Source organism: Hemicordylus capensis, chromosome 4 (assembly GCF_027244095.1).
Source record: "Hemicordylus capensis ecotype Gifberg chromosome 4, rHemCap1.1.pri, whole genome shotgun sequence".
Lineage (NCBI taxonomy): Eukaryota > Metazoa > Chordata > Lepidosauria > Squamata > Cordylidae > Hemicordylus > Hemicordylus capensis.
The window spans coordinates 116,767,454-116,788,227 of record NC_069660.1 but is presented as its reverse complement, the minus strand read 5'-3'; positions in this window follow the sequence as shown (position 1 = coordinate 116,788,227).

The following is a 20,774-nucleotide window of genomic DNA, read 5'->3' as shown; positions in this document are numbered from 1 at the left end:
TCTAGTAAGGGAAGATGAAGTTAGACCAGCTGTCCAATCATTACCAAGTCAGAAGGCTACAGGAATTGATGGAATAGCTATAGAAACATGGCAGGCAACAGAAGAAGAATCAGTCAAGGCTCTAACCAAACTATGCCAGCAAATTTGGAGAACGACACAGTGGCCAACAGATTGGGAGAGGTCAGTCTACATACCCATACCAAAGAAAGGAGACTTAACAGATTGTGCAAACCATTGGACAATATCCTTAATTTCATATGCTATCAAAATAATGCTCAGGATCATCCAACATAGATTAGATTAGGAAAGAGAAATGCTGGATGTTCAAGCTGGTTTCAGAAAAGGCCGAGGACCAAGAGACATCATTGCTGATGCATGCTGTATAATTGAGAAAGCCCAAGAATACCAGAAAGAAGTCAATATGTGCTTTATTGACTACAGAAAAGCCTTTGATTGTGCTGACCATGTCAAGTTGTGGAATATCCTTAAGGAAATGGGCATCCCAGAACACCTCTTTGTTCTCATGAGAAACCTATACACAGGGCAGGAAGCCACAGTCCAGACAAAACATGGTGAAACAGACTGATTCCAGATCTGCAAAGGAGTAAGACAAGGCTGTATACGTTCTCCTTCTTTATTCAATGTATATGCTGAACATATACTGAGAGAAGCTGGATTGGAAGAAGATGAGCATGGTTTTAAAGTTGGAGGAAGAAACATCAATAACTTGCACTATGGTGATGACACCACCCTAATATCTGAGAGTGTGGCTGATCTGCAAGCTCTAGTAATGAAAGTCAAGGAGCACAGTGAAAAAATGGGACTACAACTAAATGTAAAGAAGTCTAAACTAATGACAACGGGAACAGCAACCAGCCTCAGAACTGACAATGAAGACACTGAAGTGGTGGATTGCTTCTGCCTTTAGGACTGACTGTCAACAGTAAAGGATCAAGCAGTCAAGAAATATGCCACAGACTAGCACTTGATAGGGTTGCAATGAAGGCCTTGGAAAGGATATTTTGATGCCGTGATGTGTCTACACCTACAAAGATTAGAATCGTTCGGACAAAGGTTTTCCCTGTGACACTCTATGGATGCGAAAGCTGAATTTTGAAGAAGCAAGATAGAAAAAGCATTGATGCTTTTGAGCTTTGGTGCTGGAGAAGACTTTTGAGGATACCATGGACAGCCAGGAAAACAAACAAATGGATAATAGAACAGATCAATCCAGAATTTTCACTCAAGGCACAAATGACCAGGCTCAAACTATCATACATCAGACATATTATGCAAAGACCCAGCTCCCTTGAGAAGTCGATAATGCTGGGAAATGTTGAAGGAAAGAGAAGAAGAGGACAACCAGCAGCAAGGTAGATGGACTCAATTGCAATGAATGCACCACTGAGAGACCTTAAAGGCCAAGTTGGACAGATCATCCTATAGAGAATCTATCTACGTGGTCGCTAAGAGTCGACACCAACTTAACAGCACTCAATCAATCAATCACTTTAGCTGAACATTCCAGGGTGGAATGAACCAGGGTGGCACAGGAAGAGATGTGCAGTGGTGACAGCCACCCTTTCATATGTAAGTCTGAGCCTCTGAGTCATTCATTCAATGAAGGTATATAAGGACTGAAGCATTATACTTCAAAGCAAAACTAATGATGGTGGCTGACATTGAGACTAATGAAGTGTGTGTGCAGTGAAGATGTAGATATGTGCTATAGCAGAGGGCAAAACCTTCAGGGACATATTTTTAGGAATCACAGTTTGCTACAGAGGGTAGGGGAGATCAATGAAAATTGTCCACCCCTCACAACATGGCTGCACATATGCTTCATTAGTCTGGATGTGGGCCATTATCTCCAAACCAGCCATGTCATTATACTTTAGATTCCTGATCCCATCCCCCCCCCACCTCAGATCTAATTCAAAGTTCTAGTTTTAACCACTAAAGCTCTACATAATTTAGCGCCTGGATTTCTGAGGGGCTGCCTTCTAGTATATGAGTCTACCTACTTGCTTTAGGGGAGGCCTTGCCTGTCACACCACCATCTGGACTGCATAGGTCCTTCTGAGTGGTAGCTCCCAGGCTGTGGAATCCCCCCTGACATCTCCCTTTTTGCCTTTAGGTGAAAGGATAAAACCCATGTTTGCTTGTTCAGAGGTATGTTTGATCAGGGCCTTCCTTGAACGAATTTGTTGTAGCTTCACTTCTGAATCTGCCTTAATAACCATATTGTGGCTAGTTTTGTGGCTAGTTTTGTTGTTTATTGTGGCTAGTTTTGTTGTTTATATAACTCCATAAGGCTCTTTAAGTTCAGAAAGAGAGGAGAAAGGAACACCTTGTACTCATATGCTGAGTGGAATTTTTCTTTTTTGGACTCTGGTTTTCCTCATTGCTAATTTGCTAGTTATCCAGCTACACGTCCCTGTCCCCTTTACCAAGCCTGGCTGGGTTTACCAGGGCTGGCCTCAGAGCAGGAATGGAGAGGGGGTTGAGCATCACCCTGTGCATCCTCTGTCCCAGGCTGCTTGTTTCTTGCGTCTGCCCCTCTTTGGGGGGCCCTGACATTCCCCACCAGCCAGCCTATCAGCCCCGGCCTGCTCCTTATATGACCCCTCACAGGTTATGCATCGCCTGCCCCCAATTACGGGTGCCTGCCCCCTTTTTATTTCCTGTAGTTGTTTACCTTTTACAGCTGCTGCCAATGTCTCTCCCCCTCCTCCCTCCTCCTGCTCAGATCCTCTCCCTTCAGGAGGCATGCTGCTGATGTTATCCTCACACGCTTCCCCATCATCTCTCTTACGGCTCTGCCCCTCCTCCTCTGGAGCCAAGTCCCTGCCCACTGGCAGTCTTTCCTCAGCTTCTCCCAAGCTGCCACCCATCCCTGTCTCTTCGGACCTCCTCACCACTCCATCTTTGGGGGTAAGGAGATCTGGCCTATCCAGACACACACACACACACACACACACACACACACACACCCACACCCACACACACCAAAGTCTCGGAGCTGTGGTAGGGGTTGTTGTTCTCGTGTAGGCGGGAGAGGAAGTCGGCGTTCCTGTTGGCTGGACCCTTCCGATGTATGACTGTAAAACTGGAAGGTAATAAGGATAAGTACTGTGCATGATTCTGGCATTGAAGACTTTCATTTTATGGAGCCATTGGAGGAGTTCATGGTCAGTTACGAGGAGGAAGGGATTATCAGTGAGATACTGCTGTAAGGCTTCGATGGCTCATTTCAATGCTAGGACTTCCCTCTCTACCGTTGAGTAGTTCCTTTCAGCGGGTTGCAGCTTGTGACTGAGGTACAGTATGGGGTGCTCTCTGTTTCTGTGATATTGTGACAACACTGCCCCCAAGCCTGTGGCAGAATCATCCATTCGAATGACAAAATGTATGTTGATGTCAGGGCTTTGCAAGACTGGGACACAGTGTCGCCTCTCTTTGACTTCCTGGAAGGCCCTTAACTCACTCGGGGTCCACTCTAATGGGTCTGCTGCCTTCCGTCACATGCAGTCAGTCAAAGGACTAGTTTTGGTGGCATAGTCCACTATAAACCAGCTATAGTAACTGACTAAACCTAAGAAGCGACGTAGCTGTTTTTTTTTGTCTTTGGCTCCAGAATGGAAGCTACTAGGTCCACTTTCTCCAGAAGAGGATTTATCTGTCCTTATCCAAATAGGTACCCCAGATATTACACTTCTGAGGCTTTTTCGAGGATTTATGTGTAGGCCCGCTTTGCTTAGGGCATCCAGCACCAAACACAGATACTCAGGATGTTCTGGCCATGTCCAGCTATATATTATGATGTCATCTATGTAGGGCATTGTAAACTTTTGGCAATGGGCCACCATGTTCCAACTGGATGTTGGAACATGGTGGTGGCCCCATGGAGCCCGAATGGCATCATGGTGAACTGGAACAAGACCTGGGGTGCGGTGAAGGTTGTCTTCTTCTTGTCTTCTTCACAGAGTAGCACTTGCCAGTACCTCTTTGTGAGGTCTGAGGACCCGGGCTTCTCCCAATTGGCTTAACATCACGTCTGCTGAGGCATGGGGTAGGCGTCAAACCTGGACTTCTTATTGATTTCCCTGAAGTCTATACAGAAGTGAACGGTACCATTGAGTTTTGGAACTAGAACTATTGCATTATGCCAATCACTGTGTGATGGTTCTATGACCCGGAGTTGCAGCATATTCTCCACTTCTTTTCCCACTACCTCCCACCTAGTATAATTGCAGTAGGGAGAAAGAGGGGTTATTTTGTAGAACCATTTTAAACTCTGAACAGAGCTTGACTATTTGTTCCAATGACGTTTGTCCACTGTGTTTCTTCAAACCAAAACACAGTTTGCCAGAAACTGATATCTTCCTAAATTGTGACATGCATGGAGTATCATCTGAATTTACCAAAAGAAAAGTTCTGGTTTGTGTGTTGCAATTTTACTGTTGCAGGCTTGGCTGTATTCTGCAAAGAATACAGGTTTGTATTCAAATACAGGCTGTATTCTGCCAAGAATACAGGCTTGGCTGTATTCTGTATTCTGTATGTTGCTGATTCTAACTGACTAAGTAGGAGAAAGTGCAAACATGAAGGGTGTCTATAATAATCTGTAGTATTATTTTTTTCCAAATAAGCTAGAAATGTTATTATATATAGGGGTTAGAGTGGATTCATGGTGTCTCATTGAAAATCATTTGCTATCATAGAATCCACACTCAGAATACCTCAGAAACAACAGAACCCTGTACCCCATGGGTTAGAAACCTATGGGGGTGGTTGGCACCCTATGTGAACTACACCACCACTCACTCTGGGCCACGCCAGCACCCCCCAAGTGCACTTATGGGGTTGCTGAAAGCTTCATTATACATTATGAGGAAAAACCTTAAAGACGCGTAAACTTCAACAATTCACCAAAAATCAGCCCTCTGCCCAAATCCTTTGAAAAAATTCAGGCAGCTTCCTTGCCCCTACCCAGAACTACCACCAACCCCACACCGCTCTAGGACACCCCTTCCCCGCCATCGTGAAGTGATACACCCTCCATTATACCTAAAGGGGGAAACCTTAAAAACGCGTAAACTTCAGAAATTCAACAAAAATCAGCCCTTTGCCCAATCACTCTGCAATTGGGGTGGTAGCCTCCACCCATTAGGCACTACCACCCCACCCCACTCTTTTGACCCAGATCCCACGTTATGCCCCCAATCTGCCCCAAAGACACCAAAAATTCACCAAAAATCAGTCCTTTGCCCAGTCCCTCTGCAATTGGGGTGCTAGCCTCCACCCATTAGGCACTACCACCCCACACCACTATTTTGCCCCTGGGACCCGAAATTTGAGCAGACGTCACATCAGACCTTTTTGCATTGAAGTCAATGGGATGCAAAAAGGCGGGAAATTCACATAGACGTCATTGCTCAAAATGGTGGGGGGGGGGGAGAAGGCCACTAAATTGAGCTCCAAAACATCCGAATATTTCAGATCAGAAACAGGGGTGATTCGTTTCGGATCCGAAATTATTCGGATTTCTTAGAGGGTGATTTGGTTCGGCTCCGAATCACCCAAAATTTGCTGTTTCAGGTACAGATCGTTTTGTACCCGAAACGTTTCGCACATCCCTAGTCATAACCCCTTCCTCTTATAAGGGGGAAAGATGCCTAAAACTGTTGCCATACTCAGTCACAGGCTCAGATAACGTGTGCACACCAGGGATATCCTACAACATTTCGACACCACTCCTTACTTGTGTTTCTCATAGATCTGAATATGGATTATTTGTAAAAACTCACCACTGAGTCTGTCTGCCTTGCTATAGTCCCTAACATAATCCTGGCACTATTGGCACGGTGGGGAGAGTTGAAAGTGACACTTGCTTTATTGTGTTTAATGTTGTTTAATGAGTTTCTTTTTCAAAAATGAAGGCTGTTAGCCATCTGAGGGGCCCCTTCAAGATAGAAGGCTGGGAAATAAATATTTTAATAAATGTTCCATCATGATCACAGGAACCACTTCTTTGAGGTTTCTTCCTATTTTGCTTTTAAAGTAGGTGGCTACTGTTGCTCGAGAATCTAATGTCCATACCAGGAGTGCCTTGTGAACGCGCCTCCAGGGGGGCAGCAGGCGGCTTCTTTAAGGTAAACAGAGCTGGTGCTCCGTGCCGCCCAGCAGCCCCCGTGGCGGGGAATTGCCTCTGCCACTCACCTGGCTCCCACGGAGGTGAGCCCCTGTCAGAGGTCAGGTGAGTGGCGGAGGCAATTCCCCGCAGCGGGGGCTGCTGGGCGACACTGAGCACCGGCTCCGTTTACCTTAAAGAAGCTGCCCGCCACCCCCCCCCAGAGGAGAGTTCACAAGCAGCGCCTGGTCCATACAGCTAATGCAATGGCTGTGTACAAATGCTCAAGCTATTGGATTCGATTCTTCTTATTCTCTTTTTCCTTTATAATTCAAGACATCTGTACTCTGCTATCCTGTTGCCATCCCCAGTTTGGTTCTAAGACACCTTCTTACAACCAAAGATGTAACACTTATTTTCTCCCAGCATGTTTATTTATTATTATTATTATTATTATTATTAAAAAAACAAACAACAACAAAAAGCTTAATCTAAATGTAGATGCCTCAAAGTATAGAATTGTTTGTTGTGTGTGGGAAGAACATGACACTTCAATTTTTTTTTATTTTTGACAGTGGGTTTTTCTGTAGCTTAACTGCAAATGAAAGAATTATTTGTTTCATACTAGCCACGGTAGAAATAATAGTATGTAATGTCGCAATATACAGAAAGTGACAGTAGGTGGTGAGCAGCTTGTAACCCAGGCAACAAAGTGGTGTTGGATGGTATGTGTGTGTGCAAACACACCCCATACACACACACCCCATATATATATGGTGTGTGTGTGTATATATATATATACACACACAATCCGTATGTATAATATATATATAGTAGTAATGTAGATGGAGAGTACAGTCAGTTTGTGCTGGTTGAGGTTAAAGGAAACAATGAAATCTTGCTTAGTGTTACATTCATCATGTGAAAAGCTAAACTAGAATCTGGTTACTGAGATGCTTGTTCTGGAAAGGGGGCTTTTTTCTCCATTCATTGTTTATCTACCGTTTGCTTTTCTCTTTTTTAGTGGCTATTTTTTTCATAAGCATGGAAGAGAAGGAAGCATGGGAGCTTGTAAGCCACATGTTTGGCTGCCCAAGGTTTGCCCTAGGTTCAGAGGCATATCTAGGGAAAATAGCGCCTAGGACAAGCACTGAAATTGTGCCTTCTGTCCAAACATCTGACACTCATCTTTCAGATAACTTTACCATAATATCAGCTGAAAAATACAAGTCAAGTTCATTAATCTTTTAATTTTTCAAAAACTATTTAGCAGTGGATGTAACCAGACCAAAAAATGCTGGAAAACTACAAAGTTTAGTATGCTGGGGCTCATTAAATACCCAAATACTATGTGGAGGTGTACTTGGAAAACTAAACAGAAGTGCCTAATTCTCTACTATGCATTGTAGCATCATTGTTACATAAGTTTTAAAAGTAAATGGAGAATTTGGCTTTCCCCAGATACTCTGAAAATAATTAAAGGATATGCAGAGTAAACTGTGTCACTGCTTGGAATATATTCTAGTATTTCAGAAAGACAGTTAAAATGAGAGAAAGAGAGCAAGAAACTCCCAGTGGCCTTAATAATAAGGATTTCACACCAATTCAAAGACAAACTCACCATTAATAGCCATATTATTAAGACATTGCATTTAATTCACTTATCACAAGGAGCAAAGTAAGAGCAAATGAATACAATCCTAGCTCATAAGCTTCAGCTCAGAATTCACAAGCCCTGATTCTCTGTACATAGTGCCAAACTGAATATGTATACAGTGACTTATATTATATTAATTTTTTTTAAAAAAATTACCTGTAGCCCCTTTGGGGAGCTTCCTAAAGGCCATGTGGGGAGGTCTGCAAATGTTCCCCCTCCCTCCGCTGGCCTCCAGGGCCTCACAGGGACCATTTGAGCATGTTCTGTGGCCATTTTTTAAAAAATAACTTTGAAAAAATGGCCACTGAAAACAAAATGGCCACCGCGCATACTCAAATGGCCTCTGCAAGACCTGGCCTGGCCTAGGGCCTCACAGAGGCCATTTGAGCATGCGTGGTGGCCATTTTGTTTTCGGTGGGCATTTTTATTTTTATTTTTAAGAAATGGCGCCCCCCTTCAAGTGGTGCCCGGGGCACGTGCCCTACCTGCCCCACCCTAGATATGCCCCTGCCTAGGTTCAATCCTGAAATCTCCAGGACAGAGATCTGTCTGAAACCCTAGAGAACTGCTTCTATAGACCAATGGTCTGTCTCAGGTACAATTAACTGTGAATTACTTTATTTATTTACTACATTTCTATACCACCCAAAACTCATGTTCTCTTGTAGAAGTAAAAGGTAAAGTGTGCCATCATGTCAGTTTTGACTCCTGGCGCCCACAGAGCCCCGTGGTTTTCTTTTGGTAGAATACAGGAGGGGTCTACCATTGCCTCTTCCTGTGCAGTATGAGATGATGCCTTTCAGCATCTTCCTATATCACTGCTGCCCAGTATAGTACCAGTGGGGATTCAAACTGGTAACCTTCTGCTTGTTATTCAAGCATTTCCCCACTACACCACATAAGGAGAAAGGTTAAATAATATAGCTAGTCACCAGTAGGTGGCCATGGTAGCCAGTAGCACTAAAACACTTCTGGCTATCTGCCAGTGTTCAAAAATAAAAGCCTGGCTTATATGTGGCAACTCAGATTCTATAAGTAGAATCTAAAACCTGAAGTCCCACAGCAAAGCTCCAGTCAATGAGACCTTTCTCTTCTTTTATGGGAAGAGGTCAGCTGCTACAGAATACCCTGAGATCCCACTGAAAGGCTTGAGAAAGCACACTATGGGGTGATTTGATCCTCACCACCAGCTCCTATCGCCCTAGCAGAAGACATTTCTCACAGTTATCTGGAAGAGGAGTTCTATGTGCATTGATTTTTTGGAGCTGTCTGCTCCTATGTTTTTTTCTCGCTACTCATTTCTCCAAGGTCTCACCTCAGCAGGGGAAGGGTGCAGTGACATCACTCCTGCTCCTGGGTGTTGTTGCAGCTTCCCACAGAGATATACACATCTCCTGGGAATACTCCTCACTTTAGCCCTTTTCAGGCACTCATCTCTTGTTGTGTGTGGGAAGAACATGACACTTCAGTTTTTTTGTTATTTTTGACAGTGGTTTTTTTCTGTAGCTTAACTGCAAATGAAAGAAAATGAAAGATTTCTCTGAGTCCTGAGACCCAATCCTATATTTCCCTACAAAACATTACTCCGGTTCGAACACATAGTCCTTCTTCATATGTAATACTTCTGTCTCATGCAACGGTCGGCTAAGAAATGCTCTTGATCAAAATACCTTGATGCTATACATGCATATAAATTTTCCAAACTACCAAGTCCAGTTGTAGCAATCAGCTTCAGACCAGTCAAAGCTAAACACAGTTTTGGAAAGCCCATTCATACTGACCAACAAAAATGATCTTTGCCTTCTTTCAGAGTTAATTATGTGTCTTTCATTACCTTGCACCATGTGTTTCTGACTTTAGTCAATAATTTACTCAAACAGACGGTATTACTAAATGATATGTAAATGGTAGAGCTGCAGAACCTTAGATCTACAGCATGGTGAACAAGGCCCTGTTTTGTTCACCTAAACAAATCCAGGCTCATATCTATAGGGGGTTATGGTTTGGATCAGACTTAGCTTTAAAAAAAACACCATTCCTTCCTGTCTGAGTCCTAAAGAATGACTCCCAGCCACCTGAATTCTGGAATGCCTACAAACATGAGGTAGTAAATGATCCGGCAATATTCAGGATTGCTGTGTGTCATCATGTCATTATAAGCACCACTCACCGAGCTCAGTGTTGTTGTTGTTGTTGTTTAAAAAAATCAGTGTGGATTGCACATTTAATACTGATTTCACAGTTGACAAAAGGCAGAACATAGCTTTTTTGTCATAAAATGACACATTTTTTTAAAAAAGGCTTGAAGAGTATTTTAAGTGCTTCTTTATAGAGTACATTATTTTCTACAAGTATGCACCAGAAAGAAAATGTTTGCATACCAAGGAAGAGAAGGAGAATGGAGGTAGGGAAGGACTGGTGGGGGTGGGAGTGGGCTATTGGTGCATAATTCTGCATCACTCCAACACACATTCTAAATCATAGCATTAGGCAAAGAAAACATAACATGTTTTATTTTACGTTTTTATAATCATAACTGACCAAACTAAGTTCAAATCCCTAGTTTTTATTTCTCCCTATTTCCAGCTATATTTAATGATAAATACAGGACCTGGCTGTATGGTAGGTTTGAAAAAGTCTCTTTCCATGCAGCCCTGAAAGCCAATTAATGTTCTCCTTAAATAAACAAATTTGAATTAGAAGAGAATCCCATTTTCTTAAAGTTGCTATTATCTAGGAAAGCGTGCTTCTGAATTCATTTTTCAGCACTGTAGAAAGCGAGTCAGTTAGAAAACAATCTTCCAATTTAATATCTTCTTTAAAGAGGGAAAAAAGATCACCTCTCTTTTAGTTCTGTCAGTGAAAATCTCACCTCACCATCCCACTGCCATAGGCTAATAGCCTGGAACAAAGCTCATACTCAGAAATGTCAAACATAATGAAAAAGGAAAAATCAGAAGAGAGAAAGTTGACCATAGGTGCTCCTCTGGGGCCTAGCCTTGCAAGCTCCACAGGCCTATGTACAGCAGCCACACCTCAGCTTGGAGAGCCGTACAGTTACCAGATGCAACTGAGGTGCCATCCATCAAAAGAAAACCTCCTGATAAACAGCCAAGTGTCAGTGCTTTTTGCTAGCCTGAGATAACAGTTTTATTACTGGAACTCAGCTGGAAACCTTTCCTTTCCTTTCCCCTTAACCGTCAAAACATGCTGAAAGATGGAGACCCACCATTTTTAAAGTTTCTGCAGAGGGGAATAGCATACATATTTCCCATCTCATTTAATCAACAATAATAGTAACAGTAATAGTAGCAACATACCTGTGGGAATCAATTGGTGCATGTGATACAAATGATGGAAACAAGGAAAAGTTTAGAAAACAAGGAGAGATTATTGAAGCAGCGTGGCAGCAAAAATGATAACTGAAGTTGCATAATCTTGTTTTTAACACCCTCAAAATCTTCTGAGGCCCCCACGGATTTGGTCTCGAACGATTTATTTTCTTTGACCCTATATGCCTGCAAAAATGGAAACTTATGTAGTGCTGAATAATGCACCAAACAAAATTCTGAACAGACAATAGAAGATTTTCAGGCAGATTTATCAGAAGGTGCAGTTTGTGTTGGGGAGTCTACTTTTAACTTTAAGAGAGGAACTTGGATGAGAGCAGAATATTCCCCCTTCCACCTTATCTCCACACAGTCTTGTCACCCCAAGCACTTCTTGTTGTTGGAGCTAGGACCCTGCAGTATCAGCTCTCAGCTGCAATGTCTCATAATGACCACTGGAGGGGTTTTAGAGTCATGGTTAAAAGTGTTGGACTCCTCCCCTCTTTGTTCTTCCAGTGTTAGTCTCCATTATGTCTCTCCAGAGATGGCTGTTTGTTTTGGTCTCTCTCTTCAGCCATGAGCTACAGCTGAAATTAAGCTGCAGGATCTTTCTCATTTGTTTGTAACCTTTTCTTTAAAGTAATCCTTGTAATTCTTCAGTACTAAAGAATTGTCTCAGGACCTCTCGCTTTGCTGCTTTCTCAACAAACTGGTTTTGCTCTGCTATTTGGAGACTGAAGTGCCATCCTTCCCCTACATTTCCCCCATTGTGGTCGAGAGAAATTGTCCCATATCAGTCCATCCTAGTTCTAAATCAGGGCTGCTCAATTTGGCCTGCCTGCAGATGTCGGCCTACAATTCACATAATCCCTGGCTATTGGCCACTGTTGCTGGGGAATATGGGAGTTGTAGTCCAAAAATAGCTGTGGGGAGAGGGGCTAAGTTGAGCAGGCCTGCTCTAAATTAAAGCAACACACTGGTGGTGCACTTCATGCTAGCCAGTTTTCTTAGAAGCACCTTTTACAGCACAGGACATCTGTTACAATCTGATTGCTGTCACTACTATTAAAAAATGGATATGAAATACTTTTAAAAAATTCCATAGTAACCCCAAGGTAATTATTACACAGGTTCGTGTCCTGACTATTCATTACAGATCCTATTAGCTTGGAATATAGTATCATTAAAAAAACAGAAGGTGTTTCTCTTTTTGATATTTGATTCTTTTTTTGAAGAGAAGCAGAGCAGAAAATCAGAATAATTGGATGGGCTCAACTGAGAGAGCCACTGGAAACGGTATTCAAAATGTGTTGGTAGGAACTTTCTCAGCTAGAGAGCAAAAATAATTTTTCTGTTGTTGCCACTGGTTCTCCCTTCTTCACATCACTGGGTATATTGTCAGCCAGACAAAAAATGGGAGGAACCAACAGTGACTGTGAGCTGGTAGTGGGGGATGAAGACAGAAAGAACTGTTGCTGTTTTCTGCATTGTAGGACACCTTAGCTGTTATATGTAAGGATGCTTCTTGGCTCAGTGCATATCGGGATAATACTGATATTTAAAAATACTGATATTATTAAATATCAGTTTAATACTGGTATTATGAAAGATACTGAAGTGTGGCTGCAATTAATACTTGCCAGATATCCCTTCCCACAAAAGGTTCTCCATAAGCCCTCTTTAGATGTTCAATAAATTTGTAGAGGGTGGGATAAGATTGTGTTCAATGGGCCACTTGTTTGTGCAGCATTACAAGGGTGGAAGAAGGGATCTATCCTCACAGAGTGGCTGGAGAATAGCTGCACTGAAGGCTTCTTCCGCAGTCCAGCACAGGCAGAGTGAAAGGGAGAAGTGATTTTTTGCTTTGCCTGTTTGCAAAAGTCCTTTTCACTTCCAGCAATATGTCCCTGAGGGCTCTGAGACCTTCAGAGACATATTTATGTAGGTAGAAAGGGCTTTTGGAAGGAGAAGCACCTGTCCCTTCTGCCCACACTGAGCAGTGGAAGAAGCATTTCACACAGCTCTTCCTAAATTGATCTGTGAGAGTGGAGGCCAGAAGGCAGATCTCACTACTGTTACCCATGGCTTGGTGACATTGTGCTTGGATTACTGCAACACACTCCAGGTGGAGCTGCCTTTGAAGAGTATTTGGAAATTGCAGTTAGTGTAAAATACAGCTTATACACTCAGAATCAAATTATATATTACATTAAATGCATAATTTGGCCCAGCTACATGTTTCTTTAAAAAACAACAACACAAAAATCAATAGCAGCTGCAGGGAAGAATTACCAGATTTTGGACTATGTCATACAGTGGGGTTAATAACACTTTCTTGGCATGTGATGACCCTAATAAAAATCGTCATTCCCCACTGCTACCAATGGAAACTTGCTTTCTGATCTAATAGCAGCTTTCAAAGTGTTGGACTAGGACCGGGAAGACACAAGTTTGAATTCCCTTTCAGCCATGAAACTCACTGGGTGACTCTCAGCCTAACCTACATCTCAGGGTTGTTGTGAGGATTAAAATAATCATGTAAACTGCTCTAAGCTCCTTGGAGGAAGAGCGGGATATAAGTGTAAAAATAAAATAAATAAAAATATTAATTTTCATCAAGACTGCAGAACAGTGAGAAATTATTAAATACTTCCTCCCCACTGCCATTGTCCTAAATCTGAGCATCCTCCCCCATGGCTGCTGTTAAGTAAAAATAAAACAAAAGCACACAGGGATTCGTGCATTAAAACTACACTTAACGTAACATGTGGTTTGACCCTAAGTGTTATATTTTAGGACTGGCATTTTGTTAGGGTGTTTATTCAACTTTATTTGGCTTATTCATGCTTTGTACACTGCACATGTGTATGATTTTATTCTAGTTCCACTGTCTATCTTCATTTAGAAAGGTTTGTAATTTATTCTGGATTCTGTGCCTTTTCCCATTGGGCTTAGCACAGTGCCTCTTTCTAAGTGATTTATCAATGGAGATTAAAAAATAAAGACAGAAAAACCAGTGTGGCAAGCCTGAACTTGAGAACTTGTTATCATATGTGGTGATACCTTCCTCCCTCACTTAGCCACTGAGCTGCTGGAACAGCTCAATCATATCAGTATTTTCAACATAGTAAGTTGAGATAAAGTCAGTCCAAGATATTTGATGAATTAAGAGACATAAATGATATTTTTATAATTTATAAATGCTCCCCCCACCCCGGTAACAGTTCTATCTCTCACATGTTTTCTAAAAGGAATGACAGTTAGTTCCTTATAATGACAGTTAGTTATAATATGAAGGGAGATATCTGTGAATGGACCTGCTGCCCTGTCTTTTCCATCTTCAGAGAAGTATCTGACTCCATCAGGCTCTGTCATTTACATTAGAAGAGTGCTGACTTCCTGTATCCACTCACTTGTGTACTTTTCTGTATCTAGTCACTTTTGTACTTCTGAGTTCTTCCATTTACATGATAAGCCCTAAGGACTATTCTCAAGATGGAGTATATGAATACGATGAATATTTATATACTGCTTTTCAACATAAGCTTCCAAAGTGGTTTATGTAGATATTTTTTTTAAAAAAAATGGCTCCCTGCACCCAATGCTCACAATCTTACAAAGCAACACCCCCTGGAGGGATACTGTGCTGGGGATGGATAGGGCCAGTTGCTCTCCCACTGCTAAATAAAGAGAATCACCACTTTTAAAAGGTGCCTCTTTGCTCAGTTAGCAGCTACTTGCCCAGGGATGCAGCCAACAGCAGACACAAGTAGACAGCACACAGCTATTTAGTAGAGTTATGGGACCATCAAAAAAGAGGTACTAGGTTGCCTGGGATTGTTTATAAGTATCTTATGTTTCACCTGTGCAGACCCTGAAGATTCTCCCAGTCTTCAGCAAATCAGCATATACCCTGTATTGCTTGTGACATTCTGGATTCAAGTAGCATTGGTTGGAACAAGGCCTAGTAGTACAGCAGGACAGGATGAAGCCTATACTTCCGTATAGGCAGACAAGCAGATGTCAGAAACATAGATAGCATCTTGCCACAGTTTTTTCACCTGGTAACAACATCCTTAAGCACACTTTTCAAGACAAAAAGGTAAGAAGCCAGGATGCTTTTACTATACGTATCCCACTGAAAGCAGCGTGGTTCTCTGGGGAAAGCAGCTTGGGGTGTTACAGCCTTGAAGTTCTGTGTTCCAAGGCTCTCTTCATGAGAGAGTTAAAAAAATATATATTCACCTGTCATTCCCTGATTTTCCCATTTTCTCAGAATCAGTTGCAGAGGCTTCCATTATTTGAGCAATTTGGCCCTTGATATTTTTTGGATCTCATTATATTTATGAGCCTTTAAGCAGTGAGCCTCAAGTAAAATTATAGAGTCTTCCAGGAAAGTATATTTTATTTCAAATCTAATAATTAAATCACTAGGGTCAATGAGCCCTAGTCAATTTGGGTCATTATTAAGCACTCCTAGGATACTTCATGGAGACAGCTGGAAGTGTAATCAGTATCATTTATCAGTAACCCAGTTAGTGGCTGGCTCATTTCCCTTTCTTGTATTTTGTGTGTGTGTCCTTGTCCTGGAAAAAAAAGGACAAAAGAAAATACTCTTGGTCAAGTCCTGATAAATCAAGAACTTAATGCAGTTAGTTACACTTACTTAGTGCAGTTAATACTAAGAGCTTGTAAGAGTTTTCTTGTATTTACTTCTTTTTTCCCACATCAGCTGTTAAAGAACATTCTCATTTTCCACATCAAAGCCACAGAAGCCATTTCATAGTGCAAACCCAGCAGAGTGAGCACCAAAAGACTGAAGTGAAGAAGCATCCCACAGTGCTTGTTTAGCTTTGCCCATAGGATTTACATTTACATTTACCCTATTGAATGTCCTCGAATAATTTAACTGCCCTGTCCCAACATTGCAGGAAGAAAACTTGGTTGGTTTGTTGCCTGCCTCCTAAAACTGAATGTCCAAAGCAACTTCCCTTAAATTAAATGGCCTTCAGTGTGAATTAGAATAATCAAAAGAACTGCAAACTTAAGGAAGAAAGCTGTTTTCAGCTATCGCCCAATGTGAGTGGGGCTTAAAGCAAGATTCCAGAAATTGATGTTTCTAAAACTCCCTTTGCAGAAAAGAACATGAGATGGGGCCATAGGTGGGATTGGGACCATAGATCAGTGGTACAGCATCTACCCTTCATGCAGAAAGCCCCGGGGTTCAATCCCTGGCATCTCCAGGTAGGTCTGGGGAAAGCTCCTGTTGAAACTTTGTACAGCCACTGCCATTCAGTAGGGTTCTACTGTTAACTGGGTTGGACAAGTGTCCTACTTTCAGTCATGTTTGAGTTAAAAGCTAGATCAGAGGAGAGGAAAGTGATCGTATGGGAGGTGGGTGCAGGCTCTGATGGTGTTTGGTAAGATGCTGTGTAAAAGTGCTGAATAGGAAACAGTCGGAACCTACACCCATCCCCCACACAATCACTTTCCCCTCTTCCAATCTAGTGTTTAACTCATACACAATAGAAAATCGGGAGCATATCCAGCTCCCAAAGCTCAGTAGGACAAGCGTCCTAGTCCTACCCAGTTAATAGTCATGAGAACATCCCTAGTGTAGATAATACTGAGCTGTATAGACCAATGGTCTGATTTGGTATAAGACAACTTCCTGTGTTTCTCTGACATGTAGGCAGCCCAACCCCATTGCAGTAAAGTTGGATTCCTTGAACTGGATATACAGTATAGTCCAGCGTGTTGGACCGGACTTGGAATTGTTCACATGTACAAAGCTTGCTAGGGCTTTTCCAGATGAAAACATGTGCTTCTCATCCCCACTAGCATTATACTAGTGGTAAAACCGATTAAAAGCCAGTGCTACCTACATAGTTTTCAGGGGTCTACATTGTAAGAAGAGAGGCACATTGACTTCAGATAGCTATGTCATGGTAGTTTCACTGACCTTTGCTTGATGCCTTCAGTTCTAATTAGAGATGTGCAAAATGATTCTATTTGAATTGATTTGAGCTTGATATGGGCTGTTTCGAGTTATTTGAACTCAAAATGAAACACCCTTAAAATGAAGGACCTGTTTCAAGTTCAAATCAAAATGAGCCAATTTCAAGCTTGAATCAATTTTAATGTTTTGAGTGCCATTTTGAGTCCAGTTTCCCCCTTGCTGATTGGTTTTCTGGCACTGGCTTTCTGGTTGGCTTGTTTTCATTCCAAGCAAATGTTGGCATGGGCAACTGTGCCCCCACTGGCCAAGGGGATGGAGGCCAAAGGAGGGAGTTTCAAAAAGTATTTAAGGGACTGGGAGGCAGAGAGCCCTTACAGTGTGCCAGTGCCTCTTGAAGAGGAAGGATACAACAGGAGAGAGGAAGGACACACAGCAACAGCATTGCAGCAGCAGAGAGCAGAGTGGTGTCCTGGGGCTTGCCTGGCCCAGTAGAGACAGAGACAGAGAGTATCTGCTGGGTTTATCTGTCCCACTGTTTTTTCTCCTTTTAATTTACAGTGCCAACAACTGCTTTCCTTTATTTTTAATTGTACAAGCAACCACATAGACTTTAACTGGGTTTGTATGGATTTTTCTTCTTCTTTGGACCCCCCCTTGCTTCTAGCCAGCCCCCATTGGCTTTAATAACTGGGGTGCTTTGCTGATTATACCCCCCCCCCCCATTTATTTAAAATTATACCAGCAGCCCCACTGGCTTTAACTGGGTGTTCAAATTATTTCCCTTGTGTGGATTATTTCCACTTATTGCATGTAGCCAGCCCCCAGTGGCTTTAATAACTGGGTGCTGTGCTGACTGGGTGCTGTGCTGAACCTCTTTGCTGCTGCTGTCTTTGGATTGCTGCTGCTGCTGCCTGGATTGGGCTGCATTTCTTTCTTTCTTTCTTTCTTTCTTTCTTTCTTTCTTTCTTTCTTTCTTTCTTTCTTTCTTTCTTTCTAGCAGGCTGGTGTTCTATGACTTCTGTCTGGTGCCCAGTCTGCCCAGGCTCTCTCTGTTTACCTGGTGTTTCTTGTCCCACTCACCAGCTTTTTCTTTTCTTTTTTCTTTTTTTGGGTGGGTGGGTGCCTGACTGGTGCCCACCTACCCTCCTCCTAGCTTTTAAGTCCCAGTGTCTTCTCAGCCTGTGTTTCTCAAGAGCAACAACTGGCCAGACACCAGCCAAAGATGCCAGAAGGTAAGCCACCCCGCCCGCCGCCCACATACACCCTTGATCAGGTAATCAGATAGCTTAGAGTTCTTTAAATAGGGCCTAGTTTGGGGAAGGATTCAGGTTGGCACAAAGAGGATGTTAGACAGTAGGGGTGGGTTGACTTAGAAGAGCCCACACGAATCCCCTCTCTTTCCCTTTCCCTTAGACTTACCCCATTGTTGCCTGCCCCCTCCATCCTGCTTCTTTATTGGGGGGGGGAGATTTAATTTTTCTACCATCTGTGTGGGTACTACAGTGCTATAGAAAGCACTGTGTGTGGCACAAACAGCATAAATAGACTACCCCCAACTCCACATCCCTTTTAAAAATACCCACTTTAAAGGCACTTTTTCTCCCCTCACCATCAGTTAGGGCTTCAATTTAAAAAACAAACCAACCCCAAGATGTCCAAGAGAGTGTGAGCCAGAGCTAGAAATAGAATGGCAGGCAGAGGGAGGGGTGATGCTGCTGGTTGCGGTGGGTGATGATAAGAAGGGCCTACACCCCAAGTCATCCCCACTGATATGGTGGTGTGCGGGCTCTTCTTTACAGAAGAGCTTGGTCCTGCAGCATAGCACCCTATGGTGGATGAGGTAGAAGTAGGATGGTGGTCCTCCCCTGTCAGGAAAGAAGATCTTCCTGTGACAGCGAAGGAGGAAGTGTCACCAGATCTCTGTCCCCCCCAAATTCTCGTTGGAAGTGTGACCCCCCCCATCTGAGACTGAGGAGGAGCAGGAGGAAGTACTTCTGCTTCCTGGACCTTCTCAGCCCTGGACTGAGGCTGCTGGTGGTGGTGGTCCCTAGAATTATCTAGCAGCCCCAGTACTATCACTGCTTCTTCCACCAAAATAGTCCTGGATCAATAGCAGCATGATGTGAGACCACTTTGAGTCCCACTCTAGTGACCCAAACCATACTGCCTGCATCCACTGTGGGACACAGGTCAGGAGGGGCAAGTACCCTAAGCATCTTACAATATCAGTGATGCTGCAGTACCTGTGATGGCATCACCCGAGGCTCCCTACTGCTGGCTGCAATATTCCTAGTGTGTCCTTGAGGCACTTACCCCTGCTCCCAAGCAAGGAAAGTTGCTTGTGCAGTGGGCAAAGTTGATGGGCAAGCAGTCTGGTTCCCCATAGCCTCATCTCATCACCAAGGCCATTGAGGAGATGATAGCTTTGGGAAACCAGCCATTCCAAGTGGTGGAGAATGCCAGCTTCCACCGACTATTCCAGCTGCTTGACCCTGACTATATAACATCCCCTCACACACCACCTTCAGCAGGCGGGTGGTGCCCTCTCTGTACTGGTTGTGCAGGGACGCCATGTTGGGACTTCTGCATGCAGTAGTCCCTGACACAAGCATGCATTTCACTGTGGAACTGTGCACCAACCGCAGTGAGAGGCACACTGCTTTCCTGCTCCTCATGGTGCAATGGTGGGGGCAGGAGAGTATGTGGATATCTGCTGCAGGTGGTGTGGCCAGCCCCTGCCATGCAGTAAAGCACAGGTGGGCTGTGCTGTATCTAGAGGTGCTGGATACTAACCACTTGGCAGATGAGCTGTTGGTGGCCAGTGGAGGAATGGCTCTCCGAGCATCCAAACCTTCACTGAGGGTTCATGGTCACCAACAATGCTGCGAACATAACTAGAGCACCTGAGCATGGTCAATCTGTAGCCATCCATTGTGTGGCACACACTCTTAACCTGGTCAAGCAAGATGTGCTTGCCCCTTCTGGGATTGCAACCAGGTGAGACATCCCCGCTGGAGGTGCTGATCTGCTGCTGTCATGGCTGCTCTGGTGGAGAAGAACCACAAGATAGCAGCTTACTTCCACCAGAACGAAAAGGGTAGGTGGATGTTTAGGTGGATGCTCAAGGAAAGGCAGCTTGAACTAAGCCTACTTGAACACCTGATCACTCAGGGTATTCCTACCCAGTGGAACTCTGCCTTTCTCTTGCTCCAGTGCCTGCAGGAGCAAGTGCTCATCATCCACACCCTGGCAAGGAGTCATGGCCTGAAAGTGTGCGACCTATCCAGCCAGGACTGGGTGCTAATTTCTGAGGTTGTCTCGGCACTCAAGCTTCTCTTTGTTGAAACGAATAGCTTATGTGCCCAAACAGCGACACTGAGCCAAGCTTTGCGTACTCTTCTTTTCCTCAAGATGATGGATGAGCTCCAGGTGACACTGACAGAATCGCCATGGCAGCTTGGCTGAAGACTTGAGTGGTGAATCAGCTCAGGACATGCTTGGGTGCATTGGCAGAGCATGTTTTGTCCTGCCCATGTGACCCAAGGATGAAGAGCAAAACAGTTACCCCTGACCAAATGCCCAGGTGGAGGGACCTCCTGGTTGCAGAGGTTAGGCGAGCCAAGGAGAGGAGGCTAGAGTGAAAACAGGAGGAGGGTGCTGGAGCACCTACTACTAGTGTGCAGTCCACCCCTAGCA